General features: G+C 37.3%; 1 protein-coding gene across 3 annotated transcripts in view; it reads right to left on the minus strand.

Moving 5' to 3' along the window:
- Nucleotides 1-21838, minus strand: part of LOC135126003 (uncharacterized) — a 196615-nt gene that overhangs the window by 123770 nt on the left and 51007 nt on the right. The gene's annotated exons all lie outside the window — the stretch shown is intronic.

Consider the following 21838-nt stretch of genomic DNA (forward strand, 5'->3'; position numbering starts at 1 on the left):
TGATAACAGGGTAATAATTATTTTCGGAGACTAAGTAGGCAACCAAATATACTTTAGAGCATGGTTTTCATCATTGTTATCTTAAATGCTGTCTGGTTGACAGATAATTGACATTTCACTTGATAGCATTTCCTACATTTGCTGTTTACGACGTTTTTACCAGGAATGGCTTTTTCATTTATCACAAGTACTTGGTTTATCTGTTGGTACCTGGATACGATTCCAAGAAAAGATCTTCATTTGTTTCCCTATGATGAGTTAGTTTATGATTACTTTCAGCAGGATGATGCCACTGCTCATACAAGTGGTGCTGCAATGGATTTTTTGGTTGAATTTTTTTGACAATAGGATGATTAGTCGCAATACACCAAACAACTGGCGGCCTTCCAGCATTTGTTGTAATTTTAAAAATGAATGAATTTTTATTCAGTTTTAATTCACCAGAATCGGGAAGTGTTAACAGGCGTCTGGATTAAAATCCCGGTGCATCGCCCTCCCGCCGAGCCGCCGCTGGCGTCTTCCCCGTCGGCATCCGCCACCCGCCATCGATCCGGAGGAAGAGGAGCAGACGGAGAGAGCGCCGTCGGCCGTATTCAAATAATAATGGAGGCCCGAGGACGTGTGAAAGAAAAATTAATGACGTTCGTGAGAATCGCAGCCGGAGCGCTCCTGCACCAATTACGGGGGCTGCGAGCTTTCGCTGCACTCCATGAATATCCAGGTTGCTAATAGATATCCCGCTTAGGACACTCGACTGTATGACCATCGAGGTCGGAATGCGGTTCTTGTGATAAGAGGGGTCAGCTCTCGTTAAGCGATGACTCACGCTGTCTTATACCGCCGAGCTTGCACTCGGCCCTGATAAGGCGCGGATCTCGCTGACAGCCGCCGCCTCCGATGCACTTTTTGCGCGGTTATCGCGCGATTAAAACGCGTTAACGGGGCGGTTTCTGGCGGCGAATCCGTGTCGAAGAATCCGCCGGGATATTGTCTTGAGATTACGGGAAGTTTTTGCGGCTTTCGGGAGAGCGAGGAAAGTTTGGAGTGGCGTTGTGGTTGGCACTTTAAAGTATTGGAGCTGGGCGAGGACGCTTTTTTGGCTTATGCAATTGGAAAAAATTGGATAAATGTGAGGGCGGCCTTTTAGACGCTTTTTCCACAAATACGGCAAAAAGCGGACGGAACTCTTGTTTACTCTTTCGGGGTGATCGATTTTCCAAGTTTTTCGCTCTTTTTTTTTAATATCAATCATTTTTAATCTGATGTTGACAGTTCTTAAAATAACAGTGGAAATAGGAAATTTTCGAAGGTAAATATTTGACTTCGGTTCTTGGAATATATCTTGAATATTAGTAGTTTGTGTGTGATGCAGTGTGGTTGGCAAACAATGGAGCTAAAACGACATGCAGAACGATTAACGTCTGTCTACAAGACGGACAGACCGACGGAAACGGTTGACCTACTTTTTCCATATTCAAGACGCTAGAAACGTCGAAAATGTCAATTAGCTTACACTCGACTTCGTCTCGTACCGTCTCTGAATTATAATCACAAGTAGTAAAAAATCCAAGAGCCACGTTTCATAAACAACGTTTAAAATAAAATGTTATTAACGTCCCAGTCGGGAAAAAACCTCTAAAATTAAAAAATATATAATGTAATCTCCGCTGTCACTCTTGCGAATTAAAAATCGCCGTTTTTCCCACTTTATTCCTTTAATCTTCCTTATGTTATGATTGTTACACGTTTCGTTCCATTATCTCATTATTATAATCTCCCCATAGTAGCTCTAATGCCTTGAATTAATTAAAGAAGTTTAAACAAGATTACCACATGGAAACTTTACCACATTACCAAATACACAATTTCCATAATAAGACAGCCGATGAAGAAAATAAAACTAGAGTTTTTTTTTAAAGAATTTCAACCCATGCTAAATGAATCCCATTTAACACCTGGTACGAAGTTCTATCTGAACAAATTTTTAATCCTCCTCCAAAATTCGACGCAATTATGCATTATCCGAAAATGGTTCGAAGACACTCCATCATAAAATTGGATTTCCAGCGGCCTTAAAAAGAAATATTTTAATTCCGGGAACAACCATTTAAGTGGTGATTCAATTTTATAGCTTTTAAGATACACTCGCAGCGGTAGCTACAGAACTAATAGCGATTGACGTCAGGTTCATTAAATAGTCACTTCCAATCTACATCCAATAGTGATTCTCCATAATTCAGTTTCTGCGCCTGCGTCCCGCTAAATCCGCTCGAAGAATTTTTTAAATAAATCAAGACGGGCATTTCTCGACTGAGAAACCGTCTTTGAACAAAAATGTCAATTACAACACTGGATTCTCAGCAGTGTCAAAGCGAACAAAAAAGCCACATACGTTAGAACACTTGCTCCACTTCGTTTTTCAACGTCGAGTAGATTTGTCATCGTCAAAACATGTAACAATAAACACAACCGGATTATTTAATTTAAATTTGAAGCTCGAGCTGCACCGTACCTCAGACAGAAAATAGTTCTGTTTATAAACAGATAATTTCTCACGACCTGTACGTAATAACTCGACTGTCGCCTCGTCCCGACATCTGCTCACTTTCCGAAATTACCTCTTTTACATTCACGCACAGATAAATAAGCGATTTGTTCGCGTCGCATTATGACGGTTATAGATTTTAAAGTACACATGTGAATAAATTTGCCTACCTTGTGCAAATGTTTATTCCGCGTCCAAATACATTTTTAAACGATGCGATTACGATTTGAATATATTTTTGACGAATCATTGAAAATCGATTCGTCACTGTCCAAGTTCATCTGCCCCTGCTTCCCTCTTCGCTTCGGAGCGATTCAAACATGCTCCGAGTTTTATTATAAATGAGTTTCTGAAAGCTGAGTAATTTGCATTTTTTACTAACTAGCGAGGGCCGGTTTGTTGGGTGCTCGCTACATTATTTTGAAAAACTACCGGATTTTTAGTTGTTGAATCATTTTCGGCGAATCTCCAAAACCACATGTATTCGTCACACTTGCACGAGGAAGATCATAATTAGGTAAACTGGCACGATTTCACAAGCGTCGCTTCTTTTTAACCGCAACTTGCGAAGTAATGTGGAAATGACGTCATTCGTTTCTAGGTGGGGTTGATATATTGTCGCTTGTCCCGAACAGTTTGTTACATCGGTGACGATAAGAGTTAAATATGTTTCCCGCTTCAAACCGAGAAAATTGTTTTTCTCTTTCGATAAATGTTCGTCTTTCCTATAACTTTTTGATCAATAATATTTTTGTAGCAATGTTGTTCCCGATTATAGTTATTCGAACTATCATGCGGAAACATTGGCCGCTGTAGCCGGAAAAGGTGAGAGAAATTTTATCTCAAGTTGGAAGTAACAACCACTGAAAACTCCACAAAATTTTCTTTTTATTGCAATCAAATATTGCGGACGTGTGCTTTTCAGGAAAGTGGGTGGCTGTTTCCATCATGAGCGTGATGGGGCGACTCTGGATCTATTGGTTGTGGATAATGGCACTCTGAAAATTGACCTAGTACCATCGGAGGATACTAAAAACGATAACTTCGCTAATGACTAAGAACCAATAATAAAATTGGAATTTTTCGATTCAGATACAATTTTTGACTGAATAGGAAATTCTCTGGATTTTAATTTATATTCGTTATATTTCCTAAATGTCACGTCTAAATGCTTAAATTAAAACAATTTACACAAAAAATTAGTCATTATTAAATAATAGAAAAAATATAGGTCCACTTGTTACACCTTGTAACACCCCAAACTAGTCAAAAAACCACCGATTCTCACCCGTTGTGTAAATTAAATAAATTATGTTATTATTTTTCCAAAAAAAAAAAAAGAATTAGGCTACAATTATAGGTAAAAGTGGAAACTCTATGTCACCTCAATAATTTTTGATGATATTAAAGTCAAACACAGCAGAAATTAAATTCCATTTACAATTAACTGACTTTTTTTTACTAACGATTTTATTAAGCAATTTTTGAAAAATAAAACGTTGGGTGTCCCTGCGATTTTTTAAACCTTTTCAAAAATATAACGTTGGGGGTCCCTGAGATTCTTTAAACTGTCCTTTAAAGATGAAACGTTAGGAGCCCCCGAGATTCTTAAAATCGCTTCAAAAATATAACGTTTGAGGTCCCTGAGATTCTTTAAACTGTCATTTGAAGATGAAACGTCGGGAGCCCCTGAGATTCTTTAAACTGTCCTTTAACGACGAACCGTCGGGAGACCCTGAGATTCATTAATCCTTTTCAAAAATATACCGTTGCGGACCCCTGAGATTCTTTAAACTGCCCTTTGAAGATGAAACGTCGGGAGCCCTTGAGATTCTTTAAAACTGTCCTTTAAAGATGAAACGTGAGGAGCCCCCGAGATTCTTGAAACCGCTTCAAAAATATAACGTTGAAGGGCCCTGAGATTCTTTAAACTGTCCTTTGAAGATGAAACGTTGGGAGCCCTTGAGATTCTTTAAACTGTCTTTTAAAAATGAAACGTTCGGAGCCCCTGAGACTGTTTAAACCTTTTGAAAAATTTAACGTTGGGGACCCCTGAGATTCTTTAAACCGCTTCAAAAATATAACCTTGGGGGTCCCTGAGATTCTTTAAACTGTCCTTTAAAGATGAAACGTCAGGAACCCCCGAGATTCTTAAAACCGCTTCAAAAATATAATGTTGAAGGGCCCTGATATTATTTAAACTGTCCTTTGAAGATGAAACGTCGGGAGCCCTTGAGATTCTTTAAACTGTCCTTTAAAAATGAAACGTCAGGAGCCCCTGAGACTCTTTAAACCTTTTCAAAAATTTAACGTTGGGGACCCCTGAGATTCTTTAAACCGCTTCAAAAATATAACGCTGGGGGTCCCTGGAATTCTTTAAACTGTCCTTTAAAGATGAAACGTCGGGAGCCCCTGAGATTCTTGAAACCGCTTCAAAAATATAACGTTTGAGGCCTCTGAGATTCTTTAAACTGTCATCTGAAGATGAAACGTCGCGTCGGGAGCCCTTGAGATTTTTTAAAACTGTCCTTTAAAGATGAAACGTCGGGAGCCCCTGAGATTCTTTAAACCGCTTCAAAAATATAACGTTTGAGGCCTCTGAGATTCTTTAAACTGTCATCTGAAGATGAAACGTCGGGAGCCCTTGAGATTTTTTAAAACTGTCCTTCAAAGATGAAACGTCAGAAGCCCCTGATGCTCTTTAAATCTTTTCAAAAATTTAACGTTGGAGGGCCCTGAGATTCTTTAAACTGTCCTTTGAAGATGAAACGTCAGAAGCCCCTGATGCTCTTTAAACCTTTTCAAAAATTTAACGTTGGGGACCCCTGAGATTCTTTAAACCGCTTCAAAAATATAACGTTGGGGGTCCTTGCAATTCTTTATACTGTCCTTTAAAGATGAAACGTCGGGAGCCCTTAAGATTTTTTAAAACTGTCCTTTAAAGATGAAACGTCGGGAGCCCCTGAGATTCTTGAAACCGCTTCAAAAATATAACGTTTGAGGCCTCTAAGATTCTTTAAACTGTCATCTGAAGATGAAACGTCGGGAGCCCTTGAGATTTTTTAAAACTGTCCTTTAAAGATGAAACGTCGGGAGCCCCTGAGATTCTTTAAACCGCTTCAAAAATACAACGTTAGAGGGCCTTGAGATTCTTTAAACTGTCCTTTGAAGATGAAACGTCGGGAGCCCTTGAGATTCTTTAAACTGTCCTTTAAAAATGAAATGTCAGAAGCCCCTGAGACTCTTTAAACCTTTTCAAAAATTTAACGTTGGGGACTCCTGAGATTCTTTAAACCGCTTCAAAAATATAACGTTGGGGGTCCCTGGAATTTTTTAAACTGTCCTTTAAAGATGAATCGTCGGGAGCCCCCGAGATTCTTGAAACCGCTTCAAAAATGTAAGGTTGGAGGGCCCTGAGATTCTTTAAACTGTTCTTTGAAGATGAAACGTCGGGAGCCCTTGAGATTCTTTAAACTCTCCTTTAAAAATGAAACGTCAGGAGCCCCTGAGACTCTTTAAACCTTTTCAAAAATTTAACGTTGGGGACCCCTGAGATTCTTTAAACCGCTTCAAAACTATAACGTTGGGGTCCCTGAGATTCTTTAAACTGTCCTTTAAAGATGAAACGTCAGGAGCCCCTGAGATTCTTTAAACCTCTTCAAAAACAGAACGTTGGAGACCCCTGAGATTCTTTAAGCCTCTTCAAAAATGGAACGTTGGAGACCCCTGAGATTCTTTAAACTGTCTTTTAAAGGTGAAACATCTGGAGCCCCTGAGATATTTTAAACCTCTTCAAAAATAGAACGTTGGAGACCCCTGAGATTCTTAAACTATCCTTTAAAGATAATACGTCAGGAGCCCATGAGATTCTTTAAACCGCTTCAAAAATATAACGTTTGAGGCCTCTGAGATTCTTTAAACTGTCATTTGAAGATGAAACGTCGGGAGCCCTTGACATTTTTTAAAATTATCCTTTAAAGATGAAACGTCGGGAGCCCCTGAGATTCTTTAAACCGTTTCAAAAATATAACGTAGGGGGCCCCTGAGATTCTTTAAACTGTCCTTTAAAGATGAAGCGTCGGGGGCCCTGACATTCTTTAAACCTTTTCAAAAATATAACGTTGGGAGCTCCTGAGATTCTTTAAACTGTCCTTTGAAGATCAAACGTCGGAGGCCTCTATGATTCTTTAACTGTCTTTTAAAGATAAAACGTTGGAAAGCCCTGAGATTCTTGAAAAAAAAAACGTCGAAAATTCTAGAGATTCTGTAATCTAATTTACAATAAAACGTCAGGAGACCCCTGAGATTCTTTAAGCCCTTTTAAAAATAAAAATCGGGAGTCCTCGAGATTGTTTAAACTATTTTGAAAATGAAACATCGGGAGTCTCTGAGATTCTTTGAAATCTTTCAAAAACAAAACATCGAGAGCCCTTGAGATTCTTTAAACTCTTTCAAAAATACCTATGAGATCATTTACTCTTTCAAAAATAAAACACCCGGGGCCCTAAGATACTGTGAAACCAATTCAAAAACAAAACACTGTGGGCCACGAGATTCTTTAAAATGCTCCCAATAACGAAAGCTCAGGAAGCCCTGAGATTCTTTAAACATTTTGTCTTTTAAAGATGAAACGTCGAGAGCCCCTGAAATTCTATTAAACTCTTTCAAAAATAAAACATCAGGGTTCCTACGATTTTTTCAAACTGGTTAAAAAACAGAACACTAAGGACCCCTGAGCTTCTTTAAAATATCTCCAAAAGCAAAACTTCGGAATCCCCTGAGATTCTTTAAACTCTTTCAAAAATAGAATGACTGAGCCCGCAAAATTCTTTCAAACTCGTGCAAAAACTAAAAACTGGGGGCCTCAGATTTTCTAAAATTCTTCCAAAAATAAAACCTCGAGAGACTATGTGATTCCTTAAGCCTAAAAAGAATAACTCACGAGGGATCCTCAAGATTCTTGTAAACTAGTTCAAAAATAAAACATTAGGGATCGGCGAGATTCTTTAAAATACTTTCAACATCGAAAGTTCGGGATGTTCTGAGATTCTTAAAACTATTTTAATAAAACACGGGTCCCCAAAAATTCTTTCAAACTGATTAAAAAAATCGGACGACCCACGCTTAAAATTCTTTAAAATATTTTCGAAAATAAAACAGCAGGGACTCCAAAATTATAAATCCCTTCAAAAACAAAATACCAGGGGCTCCTGTAAATCTTCAAAATTCTTTCAACAATTGATTCAGCAATAAATTTCGACAAATTTATGTAATCTGTTTATGAATCAACCATTTCTATATAAATATAAATTGGACTAGTCTGTACTTCAAACATTTTTGAAAAGCTGCTGCCCACATGTCAATATTCCCAGTTCATCAACCCTAAGTAAAAAATATGTTACACTGAAATTAATTCTAGGAGACATTGGGGGCGGTCTCATCCGGTTTTCAGTAGATGGAACAACAGATTGCAAATTTTATTAAAGTTTAAAAGAAAACATACCAGGAAAAGGATATTTAATATTTGCTAGATTTGTTAGATAAACTTCGTCAATAATTCTAAATACCAAGTTAAACAAGTTGGGATTTTTTTTGTAAATCTGTATAAAAGAGTAAATAAATATCCAAGCTCGACAAATTCAACATCGATCGATACAAGTTAACTGTTATTTTTGCTTATCGTGTCCACGGCCAGGTAGAACCCTTGAAAACTAGCCCCCGTGCTTTCAGTGCGGCCATTCACCACCACGAAAACTTCCACCCTAAACCCATCTACAAAGCTCTATTAGTTGTTTAAGTTATTCAGCAAAAGGCCCTCCCGGCATTTCCACCCCATTGTCCCAGCGTCTTCCGCTCGGTCAAGCTTTCCGCAATCCGCAACCGAATAGTGACCCGATCAGAGGTTAACCCGAAGAGCGCATTCTGGGACCGCTGGTATGTCTGGTACTAGCGGTAGTTGCAATTTGCCCGCTAACTCATTCTAATAAAGGAAACAATTACATTGTTGTCGGTATACAGCACACAGAGACTGCATAGTTGCGCTCCGAGCAGGGCACAGAGCTTCGGCACCGTTCCGATGCCTCTGCCTCCACTCCAATTAATAAATTTCGCCCGGAATGCGTTTGATTGTGAGCTTCTAGCAACGTATTTAGATATTGTTGGGCCGTTATTAATTGCGAACACCCTCCGCAAGACGGCACAAAGCCAGAACGCGATCACGATTAGTCGGATTTGCATAATTCTCCTCCGGCTGGATCCGCCAAACCGACGTTCGTTCCTCGACACGATTCGTCTGGTGGAAAAAAATTCGAGTGTACCGTCTCCTGGGTGAGTTATCGCCGAAAAGTTCCAACTGGGACGGCGGCCGCAGCAAATAATTAAAACTTCCGCGATTTAGGCAGCCAGCATGTGTGAAATTGTGAAAAGGAAGGCGTGCTCATTGCGATTCCGTCCTGTAAACTGCGCCGTTCATTAGGGTGTTTGTTCAACGTGTCGGGAAAAGGGCCTGACCGGAGGATAATTCATTAGCATGTTCGGAGCGAAGCCGGAGGGCCACAGGGCTGGCCCTGCGAGTGCCACTTGAATCCATTCTTCTGCGAACAATACTGCCGATGATTATGTCGATATCTGGATGGACCCTTGACCTCGATGCTGCTTTGTGGAGGCGAAATTTTCGGTTTTGTTATTTGAAGGGGATTAATGTCTTGCGACGTCGCCGGGGGCGGTTATGCTCTAGCACGTATGAATACTCAAAGGGTAAAAACGCATTTCATACATTTCTTGTGGACACTGTTTTTACTTAGAAATCAATTCGACGAATCAATCAAAATTTCTCTAGGTAGTTGAAAATCATCTAGTTCGCAGGCCCTTCTACAACATATGTAAACTGAAGCTCCTGAGATTCTTTAAACTTCTGAAAATAAGACGTCTGAGATCCCTGAGACTATTTAAACTGTCTTTCAAAGATGAAACGTCGGGAGCCCCTGAGATTTTTTAAACCTCTTCAACAATAGAACGTTGGAGCCCCCTGAGATTCTTTAAACTGTCTTTTAAAGATGAAACGTTGGGAGCCCTTGAGATTCTTAAACTATCTTTTAAAGATAATACGTCGGGAGCCCCTGAGATTCTTTAAACCTCTTCAACAATAGAACGTTGGAGCCCCCTGAGATTCTTTAAACTGTCTTTTAAAGATGAAACGTTGGGAGCCCTTGAGATTCTTAAACTATATTTTAAAGATAGTACGTCGGGAGCCCCTGACATTCTTTAAACCTCTTCAATAACAAAAAGTTGGAGCCCCCTGAGACTCTTTAAACTGTCTTTCAAAGATGAAACGTCGGGAACCCCTGAGATTCTTTAAACCTCTTCAACAATAGAACGTTGAAGCCCCCTGAGATTCTTTAAACTGTCTTTTAAAGATGAAACGTTGGGAGCGCTTGAGATTCTTAAACTATCTTTTAAAGATAATACGTCGGGAGGCCCTGACATTCTTTAAACCTCTTCAACAATAGAACGTTGGAGACACCTGAGATTATTTAAACTGTCTTTTAAAGATGAAACGTTGGGAGCCCTTGAGATTCTTAAACTATATTTTAAAGATAGTACGTCGGGAGCCCCTGAGATTCTTTAAACCTTTTCAATAACAAAACGTTGGAGCCCCCTGAGACTCTTTAAACTGTCTTTCAAAGATGAAACGTCGGGAGCCCTTGAGATTCTTTAAACCTCTTCAACAATAGAACGTTGGAGCCCCCTGAGATTCTTCAAACTGTCTTTTAAAGATGAAACGTTGGGAGCCCTTGAGATTCTTAAACTATCTTTTAAAGATAATACGTCGGGAGCCCCTGAGATTCTTTAAACCTCTTCAACAATAGAACGTTGGAACCCCCTGAGATTCTTTAAACTGTCTTTTAAAGATGAAACGTTGGGAGCCCTTGAGATTCTTAAACTATATTTTAAAGATAGTACGTCGGGAGCCCCTGACACTCTTTAAACCTCTTCAATAACAAAAAGTTGGAGCCCCCTGAGACTCTTTAAACTGTCTTTCAAAGATGAAACGTCGGGAACCCCTGAGATTTTTTAAACCCCTTCAACAATAGAACGTTGAAGCCCCCTGAGATTCTTTAAACTGTCTTTTAAAGATGAAACGTTGGGAGCCCTTGAGATTCTTAAACTATCTTTTAAAGATAATACGTCGGGAGCCCCTGAGATTCTTTAAACCTCTTCAACAATAGAACGTTGGAGCCCCCTGAGATTCTTTAAACTGTCTTTTAAAGATGAAACGTTGGGAGCCCTTGAGATTCTTAAACTATATTTTAAAGATAGTACGTCGGGAGCCCCTGACATTCTTTAAACCTCTTCAATAACAAAAAGTTGGAGCCCCCTGAGACTCTTTAAACTGTCTTTCAAAGATGAAACGTCGGGAACCCCTGAGATTCTTTAAACCTCTTCAACAATAGAACGTTGAAGCCCCCTGAGATTCTTTAAACTGTCTTTTAAAGATGAAACGTTGGGAGCGCTTGAGATTCTTAAACTATCTTTTAAAGATAATACGTCGGGAGGCCCTGACATTCTTTAAACCTCTTCAACAATAGAACGTTGGAGACACCTGAGATTATTTAAACTGTCTTTTAAAGATGAAACGTTGGGAGCCCTTGAGATTCTTAAACTATATTTTAAAGATAGTACGTCGGGAGCCCCTGAGATTCTTTAAACCTTTTCAATAACAAAACGTTGGAGCCCCCTGAGACTCTTTAAACTGTCTTTCAAAGATGAAACGTCGGGAGCCCTTGAGATTCTTTAAACCTCTTCAACAATAGAACGTTGGAGCCCCCTGAGATTCTTCAAACTGTCTTTTAAAGATGAAACGTTGGGAGCCCTTGAGATTCTTAAACTATCTTTTAAAGATAATACGTCGGGAGCCCCTGAGATTCTTTAAACCTCTTCAACAATAGAACGTTGGAACCCCCTGAGATTCTTTAAACTGTCTTTTAAAGATGAAACGTTGGGAGCCCTTGAGATTCTTAAACTATATTTTAAAGATAGTACGTCGGGAGCCCCTGACACTCTTTAAACCTCTTCAATAACAAAAAGTTGGAGCCCCCTGAGACTCTTTAAACTGTCTTTCAAAGATGAAACGTCGGGAACCCCTGAGATTTTTTAAACCCCTTCAACAATAGAACGTTGAAGCCCCCTGAGATTCTTTAAACTGTCTTTTAAAGATGAAACGTTGGGAGCCCTTGAGATTCTTAAACTATCTTTTAAAGATAATACGTCGGGAGGCCCTGACATTCTTTAAACCTCTTCAACAATAGAACGTTGGAGACCTCTGAGATTATTTAAACTGTCTTTTAAAGATGAAACGTTGGGAGCCCTTGAGATTCTTAAACTATATTTTAAAGATAGTACGTCGGGAGCCCCTGAGATTCTTTAAACCTCTTCAATAACAAAACGTTGGAGCCCCCTGAGACTCTTTAAACTGTCTTTCAAAGATGAAACGTCGGAAGCCCCTGAGATTCTTTAAACCTCTTCAAAAATAGAACGTTGGAGACCCCTGAGATTATTTAAACTATCTTTTAAAGATGAAACGTCTGGAGCCCCTGAGATTCTTTACACTGTCTTTTAAAGATGAAACGTTGGGAGCCCCTGAGATTCTTAAACTATCTTTTAAAGATTATACGTCGGGAGCCTCTGAGATTATTTAAACCTCTTTAAAAATAGAGCGTTGGAGATCCCTGAGATTCTTTAAACTGTATTTTAAAGATGAAACGTCGAGAGTTCGAGATTCTTTAAACCTCTTAAAAAATAAAACCTTGGAGACCCCTGAGATTCCTTTGACTGTCTTTTAAAGATGACATGTTGGAAGCCCCTGAGATTCTTTAAACCCCTTCAACAATAGAACGTTGGAGACCCCTGAAATTCTTTAAAAAAATATCGAGATTCTTACAACTCTTGAAAATAAAACGTCTGAGGTCCCTGAGACTTTTTAAATTCTCTTTTATAGATGAAACGTCGAAAGCCCCTGAGATTCTTAAGATATCTTTTAAAGATAATACGTCGGGAGCTCCGGAGATTCTTAAACTATCTTTTAAAGATAATACGTTGGGAGCTCCTGAGATTCTTTAAACCTCTTCAACGATAGAGCCTCGGAGACCCCTGAGACTCTTTGAACTCTCTTTTAAAGTGAAACGTCAGGAGCCCAAAGATTCTTAAACTGTCTTTTAAATATGAAACATCGGGACCCTCTGAGATTCTTAAGATATCTTTTAAAGATAATACGTCGAGAGCTCCGAGATTCTTAAACTATCTTTTAAAGATAATATGTCGGGAGCCCCTGACATTCTTTAAACTTCTTCAAAATATACCGTTGGAGACCACTGAAACGTCAAGAATACGAAAATTCTTTAAACTCTCTTGAAAATAAAACGTCTAAGATCCTTGAGACTCTTTATTTCGTTCTCTCTCTCTCTCCACTTCGTAACTCTGTTTTAAAGATGAAACATCGGGAGCCCCTGAGATTCTTTAAACCATTTCAAAATTAGAACGTTGGAGATCCCCGAGATTTCTTTAAACTCTTCTGAAAATAAAACGTCCGGGGGCTCTGAGACTCTTTATACTCTCTTTTACAGATGAAACTTTGGGAGCCCCTGAGATTCTTCAATTATCTTTAAAGATTCTACGTCGAGAACCCCTAAGATTCTTTAAACTCGTTTGAAACTAAAACGACGGGAGCCTCTGAGAGAACTATCTTTTAAATACAATGCGCCGGGAGCTCTTGAGGATCTTTAAACTATCTTTTAAAGATCATACGTCTTTAAGCCGCTTCAAAATTAAAACTTTTGAGATCCCTGAGATTCTTTAAACTGTCTTTACTAAAACGTTAGGAGCTCATGAGATTCTTTAAACTCCTTTCAAAATAAAACGTCGAAAGTCCCTGACATTCTTTAAACCCTTATAACATGGGGGGGGGGCTTGGGAATCGTTAAACTATTCTTTAAAGATAATACGTCGGGAGCTGCTGAGATCATTAAATTGTCGTTTAAAGATAAAACGTTTAGAAGTCCCTGAGATTCTTTAAACCTCTTCAAAAATAAAACCTTGGACACCCCTGAGATTCTTTAAATCCCTTCAACAATAGAACGTTGGAGACTCCGGAGATTTTTAAAAGAATATCGAGATTCTTACAACTCTTTTGAAAATAAAACGTCTGAAGTCCCTGAGACTTTTTAAACTCTCTTTTATACATGAAACGTCGGGAGCTCCTGAGATTCTTTAAACCTCTTCAAAATAGACCGTTGGAGACCCCTGAAACCTCTAGAATACCAAGATTCTTTAAACTCTTTTGAAAATAAAACGTCTAAGACCCCTGAGACTCTTTATTTCGTTCTCATATCGGGAGCCTGAGATTCTTTAAACCATTTCAAAATTAGAACATTGGAGATCCCCGAGATTTCTTTAAACTCTTCTGAAAATAAAACGTCCGGGGGCTCTGAGACTCTTTATACTCTCTTTTACAGATGAAACTTTGGGAGCCCCTGAGATTCTTCAATTATCTTTAAAGATTCTACGTCGAGAATCCCTAAGATTCTTTAAACTCGTTCGAAACTAAAACGACGGGAGCCTCTGAGAGAACTATCTTTTAAATACAATGCGCCGGGAGCTCTTGAGGATCTTTAAACTATCTTTTAAAGATCATACGTCTTTAAGCCGCTTCAAAATTAAAACTTTTGGGATCCCTGAGATTCTTTAAACTGTCTTTAATAAAACGTTAGGAGCTCATGAGATTCTTTAAACTCCTTTCAAAATAAAACGTCGAAAGTCCCTGACATTCTTTAAACCCTTATAACATGGGGGGGGGGGCTTGCGAATCGTTAAACTATTCTTTAAAGATAATACGTCGGTAGCTGCTGAGATCATTAAATTGTTGTTTAAAGATAAAACGTTTAGAAGTCGCTGAGATTCTTTAAACCTCTTCAAAAATAAAACCTTGGACACCCCTGAGATTCTTTAAATCCCTTCAACAATAGAACGTTGGAGACTCCGGAGATTTTTAAAAGAATATCGAGATTCTTACAACTCTTTTGAAAATAAAACGTCTGAAGTCCCTGAGACTTTTTAAACTCTCTTTTATAGATGAAACGTCGGGAGCTCCTGAGATTCTTTAAACCTCTTCAAAATAGACCGTTGGAGACCCCTGAAACCTTTAGAATACCAAGATTCTTTAAACTCTTTTGAAAATAAAACGTCTAAGACCCCTGAGACTCTTTATTTCGTTCTCATATCGGGAGCCTGAGATTCTTTAAACCATTTCAAAATTAGAACATTGGAGATCCCCGAGATTTCTTTAAACTCTTTTGAAAATAAAACGTCGGAAGCCTCTGAGACTCTTTAAATTCTCTTTTACAGATGAAACGTCGGGAGCCCCTAAGATTCTTAAACTATCTTTAAAGATTCTACGTCAAGAACCCCTGAGACTCTTTAAACTCGTTTGAAACTAAAACGTCGGGAACCCCTGAGAGACTTTCTCTTTTAAATATATTGCGTCGGGAGCTTTTGAGATTCTTTAAACTATCTTTTAAAGATCATACGTCTTTAAGCCGCTTCAAAATTAGAACTTTGGAGATCTCTGAGATTCTTTAAACTGTCTTTAATAAAACGTTACGAGCTCTTAAGATTCTTTAAACTCCTTTCAAAATAAAACTTGGGGGGGGGGCTTGAGAATCGTTAAACTATTCTTTAAAGATAATACGTCGGGAGCTCCTTAGAACATTAAATTGTCTTTTAAAGATAAAACGTTAGAAGTCCCTGAGATTCTTTAAACTCTTAAAAATAACACGTGGGGAGCCCCTGATATTTTTTAAACTTTTTTGAAAATAAAACGTTCGAAGTCCCTGACATTCTTTAAAGCCTTTTAAAAATAAAACGTCGGGGACCCTTGAGATTCTGTAAACCTTTTGGAAATTAAACATCAGGGACTCCTGAGATTCTTTAAATTCTTTTGAAAACAAAACGTTGGGGCTCCTAATAATCTTCAAACTCTTTCAAAAATAAAACACCAAGAGCCTCCAACATTAATTCACTCTGGTTCAGAAATAAACCTCGGTACCCCAGAAATTCTTTCAACTCTTCAAAAATAAAACATCGGGCACCCTTGAAATTATTTTAATAAGTTCAAAAACAAAGCACCAGAGACTCTGAAACTCTTTAAAATGTCTTCAAAACCAAAACTCCGAGTCTTTAAACTGCTTCACAAATAAAAGCGTGAAATTCTTTTTAAACTCAATTCGATGAATCAATTAAAGTTTTCGCTTAACCACTTTCTAGTTAAAAATCTAGTTCGCAGCCCCTTCTAAAACACATGTACACTGAAGCTCGGTTTAATTTCAAAGCCTATTTTGTCGGCGGACAAGCTTAATGCGATTAATTTTGTCAATATTGTTCGTACATGCCTTAATCTATGTTGACTAATAATGTTACGTCCAAAATTAAATTCGAGCTGCAGGTGCCTCGCCTATTGATGGATTAAATTTTCTTCAAATTCGAGTGTTTGCTAAGTGCTTAATACTCGTAATGGCTTGGTGTGGTTACGTTTTATCGCACTTTTTAGCGGCTTCAAGCTGCAAAAAATGAAGCGATTTTTTATAATACAGTTTCTCAGTGTAGTCAAGTCAAATATAATAATCATGAGTTTAGGGCACAAGTCGCAAAGAAAATTAAGAACGTCGTTTTTTCAGAATTTTCCCGATTTTTCCCCTCGTAACTTAAGTTCTTGTTTAAAAGGCTTCGCTCCTGTAACAGATCTGTATTTACCCATTCAGCGAGTGAGTGCTCATTAACATTTAAAACCCTCCCTTATAATTCCTCCCTTATTTTTAAATAACTTCAGAAATCGTCCACAAGTCGCGTCGTGCCCCTCCATCGTTATCCCAAACCCCAACCCCACAACCGCTAATTCCCCGACCCCGCCGAGTCCAAAACAAAATTTATCAAAAACGCTTCCTGCAGCATTTCCTTATTCGCCCGATAACGACATACTTTCGTTATCAATCAATTGTTTATCGACCTTATCTGCGGTTTCGTCCCTTCGCCCTCTGCCGGAAACGGCCCGGTCTCGGCCATCATTCCGAAACGGGCGAATTTTTAATTAAGCGAACGACCGCCGGATGCTGCTCGTTTATACCAGGAAGAAAGGAAAAAAGTGCCACCGGTGACGTCACGCGGCCAGCCGTTTTCGTCCTTTATGATAGACATAACACGCATCTTAATTGCTCGGCTTGGAATATTTCTGAAACACTTGTCATACATTCCAACAAGTGTTTATGTTTTAGCATACATGCTTTTTTTGTGAGCGTTTTTTGTGGATTTCTACGCATCCTCCCGAGCGACGGCTTGACGGCGGCGAGCAGCTGCAGGGGCGGCAGGGCCGGGCCGGGGGGCGAGGGCCCCAACGATCACGACTGTACTGGAAAAAGTATATTGGGTATGAAAGAGCGGTTATGCGGGCGGCGGTATATACGGGGCACGGCTATTTTGGGTTCGGCGATCGATCTATTTAAAAAGTCAGCAGATTCTCGGGACTAGAATGGAATCGACACATTGACACATTAATTGCCAATAATCATAATTCATCCACAAAACCGAAAAGTCGGCATTTGTTCGAATTTGTTTTATGAAAAAGCCACTATTGCTTACTTTTTCATTTTACTTGTCACTGTTCATAAAGCGTTTATTTTAGATTTAGATGATACATCACAAGAAAGAGCAAAGTTCAGTCGATCTCGTCACCCCAAGTTAAACTGAAACAGATGCATAATGTTTAGCCCGAAAAATGTGGAGATCTTATTTTTATGACAACGTTTTTATACGTAGTAATAAATAAATATGTGGTTATAAATGTGGTTTAGTATTTTTAGCATTCGTGTGGTTACAATCGCTATGGTCTCATTCAGAATTGGTCTTGTGTTACGTTACTACGTGAAATACGAAATCCGAAAAGGAAAAAAATGTCGTCAAGTATGTTAATTTATTGACGAACCAAATTGAATCCGCTAGTTGGTGTTCATTAATAATTATCACAAACTACAATATTATTAATATTTCGACAAGATATGTAAGCACTTGGTGACAAACCATTTTAGATACTGTATTCGATGTTGATAATAATAATATAATTAGCCGATAACACTCAAGCAAAGTGAGGAATGATGAATTATCAAATTTAAAAACATCTCGAAATAATTGAGTCGTTTTAAATCACTTTGATATATTAAGTCAATTCTATACATTAACGAGATAAAATTGTCTCAACCAGATTGCGCTCGATATATCAGGAACCATTAATTAAAAAAGAAAGCTTGTAGAAGATTTAATATTGTGTGCAGTCACTAAGTAGTTTATTTTTCGAAACTTCCTACTATTTTTCCAAAATCGTATATTAATTTTTGGGATATTTTTAAAATATTAGTTCGGGACCAGTAAGACGTTACGTTTTCGAATCAATTCGTCCTGAGTTATATTCTAGAATTTTGTGAATTTTTAGACCACTTCGTCAAAAGTTCAGTTTTTGAATGAAATTTTCGACTTTTCCAAAATACTTTCCAAAATTACTAAAAGAGATTCTTGTATCAATCAAGGCCTCAAGAAATTCCTTTCAACTCAATTTCTTTGAAAATTTCTACGATTTTCCCAAAATTGACAAAATGAAAAATAGTAATTTGAAATGTTTTAAAAGTTTGACTTTGATAGGGAGTATTAAAAAAAAACCTGGCTTTGAAATATTTCAAAATTTGTGTTCTGGGACCATCAATAAGTACGTTATGTTTTTTGAGTTAGCTAGTTATTGTAGAACTTTTATCGCTTTCTAGGTCGAAAATTCAATTTTTTATGAATTTTTTTACTTTTCTCCAGCATTTTCCAAAATTTCCAAAATAGATTCCTGTCTCAATCAAGGCCCCAAGAAATTCTTTTCGACTTCATTTTTTAGAAAATGTCTACCGTTTTATCAAAACAGACAAAATGAAATGTGGTAATTTTAGAATATTTTAAAAATTGGACGTTGACACAAAATTTTTCAAAAATTTGTTTTTGAAACCGAATATTCCAAAAATGCTAGTCTGGGACCATCAAGACTGTTTTTCGACTCAGCTCGTCCTGATCTATATTCTAGAATTTGTGTAGATTTTAGACCACTTCACCAAAAGGTCAGTTTTTGAATGAAATTTTCGACTTTTCCAAAATACTTTCCAAAATTACTATAAGAGATTCTTATATCAATCGAGGCTTGAAGAAATTCTTTTCAACTCAATTTCTTTGAAAATTTCTACGAATTTCCCAAAATTGACAAAATGAAAAATGTCAATTTGGAATGTTAAAGTTTGACTTTAAAAAATTGACTTTGAAATATTTCAAAATTGTGATCTGGGACCACTCGTCCTAATCTATATTCTAGAATTTTTATAGCTTTTTAAACACTTGGTCGAAAGTTCATTCTTTTATGAATTTTTTTACTTTTCTCCAGCATTTTACAAAATTACCAAAAGAAATTCTTGTGTTAATGAGGGCTTCAAGAAATTCTTGTCGACTTCAGGACCTCAAAAATTTCTAGCATTTTTCCAAAGTCGACAAAATGAAAGGTCTCATTTTGGAGCATTTTAAAAATTTGACTTTGAAACCGAAAGAAAATTCCAAAAATTTGACTTTGAAACGATATATTTCAAAAATTGTGGTGTGGGACCATCAAGGTGTTATGTTTCTCGAGCCACCTCGTTCTGATCTATATTCTAGAATGTCTATGAATTTTCAGACAACTTCGTCAAATTTTCAATTTTTCAATGAAATTTTTGACTTTTCCCGAACACCTTCCCAAATTACCAAACGAGTTTCTTGTGTTAATTAGGGCTTCAAGAAATTTTTTTCGACTTTATTTCCTCAAAAACTTCCAACATTTTCCAAAGTCGACAAAATCAAGGGTCTCATTTTGGAGCATTATAAAATTTGACTTTAAAACCGAAAGAAAATTCCAAAAATTTGACTTTGAAACGAAATATTTCCAAAATTGTGGTGTGGTACCATAAAGGTGTTATGTTTCTCGAGTCACCTCGTTCTGATCTATATTGTAGAATGTCTATGAATTTTTAGACAACTTCGTCAAATTTTCAATTTTTCAATGAAATTTTTGACTTTTCCGAACACCTTCCCAAAATACCAAAAGAGTTTCTTGTGTTAATTAGGGCGTCAAGAATTGCTTTTCGACTTCATTTCCTCGAAAATTTCTAGCATTTTTCCAAATTCGACAAAATGAAAGGTCTCATTTTGGAGCATTTTAAAAATTTGACTTTGAAACCGAAAGAAAATTCCAAAAATTTGACTTTGAAACGAAATATTTCAAAAATTGTGGTGTGGGACCATCAAGGTGTTATGTTTCTCGAGTCACCTCGTTCTGATCTATATTCTAGAATGTCTATAAATTTTTAGACAACTTCGCCAAATTTTCAATTTTTCAATGAAATTTTTGACTTTTCCCAAACACCTTCCCAAATTACCGAAAGAGTTTCTTGTGTTAATTAGGGCGTCAAGAAAATCTTTTCGACTTCATTTCCTCAAAAATTTCTAGCATTTTTCCAAATTCGACAAAATGAAAAGTCTCATTTTGGAGCATTTTAAAAATTTGGCTTTGAAACCGAAAGAAAATTCCAAAAATTTGACTTTGAAACGAAATATTTCAAAAATTGTGGTGTGGGACCATCAAGGTGTTATGTTTCTCGAGTCACCTCGTTCGGATCTATCTATGAATTTTTAGACGACTGTCAAATTTTCAATTTTTCAATGAAATTTTTGACTTTTCCGAACACCTTCCCAAATTACCAAAAGAGTTTCTTGTGTTAATTAGGGCGTCAAGAAATTCTTTTCGACGAAATTTTGTACGATTTTTCCAAAGTCATAAAATGAAATTTTAAAAATTTGACTTTGATGGTGGATATTTCAAAAATCGTGGTCTGAGACCATCAAGATCTACTGTTTCTCCAAGTTAATTTGCCCTGATCTATATTCTAAATTTTTGCAGATTTTTAAACCACGTCGCCAAAATTTAAATTTTTTAATGAAAGTTTTGACTTCTCTAGAACATCTTTCAAAATTATCAAACAAAATTCTTTTATTAATTGTGACCTCCAGAAGTGGTATCATTTTTCCAAAATCACCAAAATGAACTGGAAATATTTGGGATATTTAAAATTTTTAGTTTTAAGCCGATTAGTTCTAAAATAATAAACATCGATGAGGTGAATCGAAGAACAAATCAAGCAACAATTTACACTAGGGTCATATCAAGGTGGCACTGACACCACAAAATAATTTGCCGCTTCATAACAATCTGGGTGAGCATTGCAAAAACATGAACTATTAAAATATTGGTCTATGAGCGGAAAAAATTATTTACATTTAAACAAAAGTGTATTGTGTGTTGCCTAAGTTAATATTGTTCAAATTTTATTTTTATTTCAACAAGGCGGCAAAAGAGAATATGGTTTTTCTTTACAAATACTGTCCACGTAGCTGTTAAACCTTCCACTATTGGTACATTTCTTGACATTACATTTAATTTATTTTTATTATCATCGTTATATTCAAATATCCTAATGTCAATAATTGTTATCAACTATGATATTGAGAAAATTCGTTTTTTTTTTAGTATGCAATTTTTCCATTTGTATAAAACTTTCTATGTTGGCTCAATCTTACTTAAAACAATAAATTCTGGAGTTTACTTTCAAAATCAAATCGGCCGTGTAAACAACAATCTGTCAAATGTGACAGTCCCACCTGTAAAGTTGTAATTTAGAACGCCGAGTAAATTTGGATATTTACAAATAAAAAGGTCAAAATATCTGCATAATTTGAACATAAAAAATATGAATTCTTTACAAGCTGAATAAGTGCAACTGGTGGTTCCCACAGACACAACCACAGCTTTCTAATTTTTTTCTTTATTCAGACACAATACATGCAGATGAACCGCGGTGTCCATAAACAAAAAACAAAGTTGAGGCCTATGTTATAACCCTTTTTTTGTTGCAAACTGTAATAGTTGTAGACCCAAACATAACCTCAAAAAATCCGACATCTTGATTCCTCTCGATATAACCTAACCCCACTAAGCAACCCGGCGCCGCTCTCTCGTTCTCGGACCACCCAATCCGCCCTGACTCCGGCCCTGCCCCGATCATTGCATCCGACCCGTCCAAAGCAGCCTCACAATCGTAAATTAAACACCGAGAAGGATGTTTACTTTCGATAACGGAA

Source organism: Zophobas morio, unplaced genomic scaffold (genome assembly GCF_036711695.1).
Source record: "Zophobas morio isolate AGI-343-1 ecotype UQ-CSIRO unplaced genomic scaffold, CSIRO_AGI_Zmor_V1 ptg000010l, whole genome shotgun sequence".
Lineage (NCBI taxonomy): Eukaryota > Metazoa > Arthropoda > Insecta > Coleoptera > Tenebrionidae > Zophobas > Zophobas morio.